Source organism: Bos indicus x Bos taurus, chromosome 29, assembly GCF_003369695.1.
Source record: "Bos indicus x Bos taurus breed Angus x Brahman F1 hybrid chromosome 29, Bos_hybrid_MaternalHap_v2.0, whole genome shotgun sequence".
NCBI classification, from domain to species: Eukaryota; Metazoa; Chordata; class Mammalia; order Artiodactyla; family Bovidae; genus Bos; species Bos indicus x Bos taurus.
In genome coordinates, this window is record NC_040104.1 from 37994855 (window position 1) to 38000700 (window position 5846).

Below are 5846 nucleotides of genomic sequence, written 5' to 3' on the forward strand. Positions count from 1 at the left end.
GTGACCCTCTGGACGGTAGCCCGCCCAGCTCCTCTTTCCATGGGGTTTTACAGGCAAGAATACTGGAGTGGGTAGCCATGTCCTACTCCAGGGGATCTTGCCAATCCAGGAATCGAACTCACATCTCCCGTGTCTCCTACATGAAGGTGGATTCTTTACCTGCTGAGCTACTGCAGAAGCCCCATGGAATACCCTGCAAAGATTCTAAAACTGCATGAGGTATAACACTGAACGAGGAGATATTACCATCTTTACAATAATTAGTTTTATTTGCCAGGAATAGAACATAGTTCTCTTTTTATTCATATCTTCTTTTGCTTTTCCCACTGAGACAACACAGTTTGTTTCTATGAAAAAAAAAACTATTATGTTTTAGGGAAAAATACAGAAAATAAACAAAGAGCAATGTGAAAGTATCTTTTCAGTAGTTTCCAAGCTCTACATTAATAAAAGATAAGGAGGGATGGCACGGACTGTTGCATATTTGTTGTATGTCTATGTCATTGTTATCGATAATTTTGGTTGAATGTTTAGGGGTATCACCAAGACACCTGCAAAAATGACTCGTTTCCTATAGTCTCTTCTTTCAACCACTGAAAACACTTTTGCTGAGTACCAAGTACACGCTGGACACAAGGGAATCATACTATTCTGTGCTACAAACAAAAGATGCATAAACAACAAAAATCAGCCCTCCGAATTCTCGAAAACCTAGAGAGGAAAACACAAAAGCAAGCTAACAACACACAGCACAGGATGGTAAGGAGAGTTCCTTTTTAAGTATAGGATATATTTTCTGCAGCAAAGAGATGACCAGCGTCTTGGACCAGCATCTGCAGGAGAAAGACTACCAGCTGTCTTAATACCAGTAACTTCCTATATCAGGCAGTGGCTTCTGAGGCCAACAGCAGTGAGCTGCAGGGGCCACTCTGGAAGGCCACACAGATACTCCTTCAAGCCTGGGACACTCATCTCCCAGCCGCCAGGAGTGCTGGCTACTGAGGCCTCACTCGGGAGTCCCTCCACTAAAATGAGCTGTCTCTCCCAAGGTTATACCCCCTCTCTGGTTACCTCCCTGCCCAAATGAACAGCGCAGGGTACAAAAGTCACAATGCAACACGTCTCTGCAGGAGCACTGCAGCTCTACAGCGTCCAGCAGGTTTGACCACAGCCTCTATTGTAACAGCCTCCCTGTAATCTCCCCCTCTACTCAGTCTCACTCCCACACCTGGTCCTCCAGGCAGATCTCCATCCCAGAGCCCCTTTGGCAAGACTCTGATCTTTCCTAGTTCTGTATTTGTTGTTGTTCTGCCTTTTATTTATTTTTCCTCTTGCTTGCATTGTCTCCCCTCTGTTCTTGGAAGAAGGGCTCTTTGCTATCATTATACTTACATACCTCCAAGAAATGATACAGATGAACTTATTTACAAAATACAAACAGACTCACAGACTTAGAAAATGAAGTTATGAAAGGGGGCATGGGAGAAAGGGATAGGGAGTTTAGGATTAACATGTACACCCACTGCTCTATTTTAAATGAATAACCAAGAAAGACCTACTGTATAGCACAGGAAACTCTGCTCAATGGTGGCAGCCTGGATGGGAGGGGAGTTTAGAGGAGAATGGATATATGTATATGTATAGCTGAGTCCCTTTACTGTCCACCAGAAACTATCACAACATTGTTAATTGGCTACACTCCAATATAAAGTTACAAGTTTTTTTTTCTTTTTTTTTTAAATTTTATTTTATTTTTAAACTTTACAATATTGTATTAGTTTTTCCCAACATCAAAATGAATCTGCCACAGGTATACATGTGTTCCCCATCCTGAACCCTCCTCCCTCCTCCCTCCCCATACCCTCCCTCTGGGCTGTCCCAGTGCACCAGCCCCAAGCATCCAGCATCGTGCATCGAACCTGGACTGGCGACTCGTCTCATACATGATATTACACATGTTTCAATGCCATTCTCCCAAATCTCCCCACCCTCTCCCTCTCCCACAGAGTCCACAAGACTGATCTATACATCAGTGTCTCTTTTGCTGTACACAGGGTTATTGTTACCATCTTTCTAAATTCCATATATATGTGTTAGTATACTGTATTGGTGTTTTTCTTTCTGGCTTACTTCACTCTGTATAATAGGCTCCAGTTTCATCCACCTCCTTAGAACTGATTCAAATGTATTCTTTTTAATGGCTGAGTAATTCTCCATTGTGAGTGCATGCTCAGTTGTGTCTGACTTTGCAGGCCCACCAACTATAGCCCACCAGGCCCCTCTGTCCATGGGATTTTCCAGGCAAGAATACTGGAGTTAGTTGCCATTTCCTCCTCCAGGGGATCTTCCTGACCCAGGGATCGAAACTGTGTCTCCTGCATTGCAGGCGGATTCTTTACCATTGAGCCACCAGGGAAGCACTCGGCGTGTAGGTGTGCTCAGTCTTCCTGAGTAAACAGAAGTGGGCCCCTTCTTTGCTCTTTCCAGTTACACCAAAGACTGGAGCCCTGCCTCTGAACTTCAGAGGGCAGCTAGGAGCGGCTGCCTGGCAGATTTCCTGGGTCTGACCGTCTACCACTCTGTGCGGACCTTGGGGCGTGGCCTGCTCCCCCTCCAGACAGCCCTCTGCTTGAGGAAATCATTACTTCCTGTTTGATCTCTCTGCTGCTGACAGCTGTCTGAACCTGAAGTCCGTGCCCTTCTCTCCAATTACCTTCTTCTTCCTCCTGCTTGTACTCCACTCCATCACCCAGAGTCAATTTCCTCCCAACTTACACCCACCACCAGGTAAGAGACAAGCCGAGGCAAGATTCAGATCCAAAGACATGGGAGTTCAAAATCAGGTTCCGTCTACTAACACGCTGCCATTCAAGACACAAAAACTGCAGCTGTTCTTCTAGAACCATTTGTGAGCACTTTACAGTTTAAAGGGCTATTATCTCACAGCGCGGCCAGTGCTAGTGACATTACCTGCACAGACACGTGCTTTGTTGTCCATGTCACCATGTCTACCCCTCCTGGAAAGAACTCACATTCCGGAAATCTCTCCTAACTACAAATCTACTTCAAGATAGATATAATTAAAATTCAGATATGAAAAGTAGCAATAATCTGACTTTCCTGGTGGTCCAGTGCTTAAGACGTCGCCTTCCAATGTGGAGGGTGTGGGGTCAATTCCTGGTCAGGGAGTTAAGATCTCACATGTCTCACAGCCAAAAAAAAAAATAATAATAATAATAACATAAAATAGTAGCAAGACTATAACAAACCAAGTAAAGATTTTTCAAATGGTCCTCATCAAATAAAAAATCTTAAAAACAGCAAAAAAAAAAAAAAAAACAATCAAGTTGGTAGCATCACACAGACCCCAGAATGCCCCCTGCTAACTAGTCTTCCATCCACACCTTCCCTTTTCTGGACTCAGGTTGCTGAGGAGACAGGCAGCCTCCTGGATTCTCTTCCCAGAGCCCCAGTCTTAAATACCATCTAGATTCTTCCTCCCACCAGTGCCCCAGCTGCACACATGGTTTCTGGGTCTGTTTTTCAGATTCTGCTATTCTCCCTTCCTGTTCTCCTTGTAAAGGGAACAGGGAGTAATTGTAGTCTTTTCCCTGCTGATGCCAGTCTGTTGTTCCTAGCTCATTATCATCATCTTCCTCCGCAGCTGTTTCACCCTCTCCAGACAGTCACCTCTGGCGTTCCTTGGCATGGTTTTGCCTAATGAGATTCTCAGCCTCTCCATTCACACCTCTGACATTACAGCCATGTTAGTCTCTATACACGGAGAAGACGATGTCACCCCACTCCAGTACTCCTGCCTGGAAAATCCATGGACGGAGGAGCCTGGTAGGCTGCAGTCCATGGGGTCGCTGAGGGTCAGACATGACTGAGTGACTTCACTTTCACTTTTCACTTTCATGCATTGGAGAAGGAAATGACAACCCACTCCAGTGTTCTTGCCTGGAGAATCCCAGGGACAGGGGAGCCTCTTGGGGTGCCATCTCTGGGGTCGCACAGAGTCGGACACGACTGAAGAAACTTAGCAGCAGCAGTCTCTATACAGGACTCAGAAAAGTCTTCCAAGGTGCCTGGTGCTGCAATTATTACATATTGATTGGCATTTTCAAGAAGAAAACTAAGTCAGTGATTCACCCAAATTCACATCGTCACTAAGGAATGAACAGAAAACAGATCTTTTGGCCCAACCACTGGACCATCCTGACATTTAATAGCAACAGTATCAACATCCAGGTGGCACAGTGATATAGAATTTGCCTGCTGATACAAGAGAAGCGTGTATGATCCCTGAGTTGGAAGATCCCCTAAAGGAGGAAATGGCTACCCACCCCAGTATTCTTGCCTGGGAAATCCCATGGACAGAGAAGTGTGGCGGGCCACAGTCCATGGGGTCGCAAAGAGTCAGACACAACTGAGCAACTAAGCATGCAAGAACAACAGACATTTAAAAAAAATTGCTTCCTATGTACTAAACACTCATCTAAGCTGCTTTCTCATGCTTCCTCATTCAACCCTCAAAACAATCCTACTTCCATGGAATAGGTAAATGATATTTTATGTATTATCATCCAGTTTTACCAATGAGGACACTGAGGTTCGGACAGGGTAGATGCACTCTGCAGCCTGGTCACATAGTTAGGAAACATTGGAGCTGAGATCTGACCCAGACCTGGGTGATCACTCTATCATGGTTCAAAATGTAGCAGTTACTCTAACAGAAGTCATTCCCAGTTGTTGGTTTCATTCGTGACATTATGCCCACAGGATGGACTGTCCAGGGCCACCATGACTCATATGGTATTTGTCTCCCATCCTCACCTGTCATTTTATAAAACTTCAATTGCTTCATAAAAACACAGCTGCCTCCCTATCCTCACTTGTTTTCTCAAGTAATATTGAAACATTTATTTGAGACAAATTCTCACTTGAAAACTTACGGATATCCATAATCGTGAGTCATCTCCCATTTCTTCCTATTCAGCATGTTAAAAAGAGGAATGGAACTAGTATTTACTAGTTATCATAAGCCCATTTTATCAAAGAAGAAATAAGGTTCAGAAATTTTAACTCACCCAAAATCACACAACAAATGACAAAGATTTCCCATTCAGATCTTCCTGACTCCAAAGCAGAATGAGAAATCAGAGAATTACCTATTAAGCAACAATATAAAATTTCCACACTGAGTCTTATGCATTTCATCAGGATTTCCACTTCTTATTTATTTTCCCCAAGACCTCACAGGACCTCTTAGACATTTTTATCCATGAAGCAGAGGCATTCTGAATATTAATAATTTTTTAAAACTTAAATACATGTAACTCCTAAGTAACAGAAAGCAGACGTCTGAAGTCATCAAATTTGTTAGACTATTTGTTACCTTGTACTTAGAAAATCATGTTTACTGTGTATATTGCTGGGGGGGAAGTAAAAAGATTTATTTTTTTTTTATTGAAGGATAATTGCTTTACAGAATTTTGTTACTTTCTGTCAAACCTCAACATGAATCAGCCATAGGTATACATATATCCCCCCCCTTTTGAACCTCCCTCCCATCTCCCTCCCCACTCCACCCCTCTGGGTTGATACAGAGCCCCTGTTTGAGTTTCCTGAGCCATACAGAAAATTCCCCATTGGCTATCTATTTTATATTTGGTAATGTAAGTTTCCATGTTACTGTTTCCATACATCTCACCCTGTCCTCCCCTTTCCCCATGTCCATAAGTCTATTCTCTATGTCTGTTTCTCCACTGCTGCTCTGTACATAAATTCTTCAGTACCATTTTTCTAGATTCTATATATATGCATTAGAATACAATATTTAACTT

The 5846-nt window shown here is 43.3% G+C and overlaps 1 long non-coding RNA gene across 1 annotated transcript; it reads right to left on the reverse strand.

Moving 5' to 3' along the window:
- Positions 1–272: 272 nt before the first annotated feature.
- On the reverse strand, positions 273–5173 carry LOC113886391. Its single transcript, XR_003509432.1, has 3 exons — positions 5091–5173; positions 4956–4991; positions 273–347 (listed from the first exon to the last, which is right to left on the reverse strand). It is a non-coding gene; the product is annotated as an uncharacterized LOC113886391 (long non-coding RNA).
- Between the last annotated feature and the right edge of the window lie 673 nt (positions 5174–5846).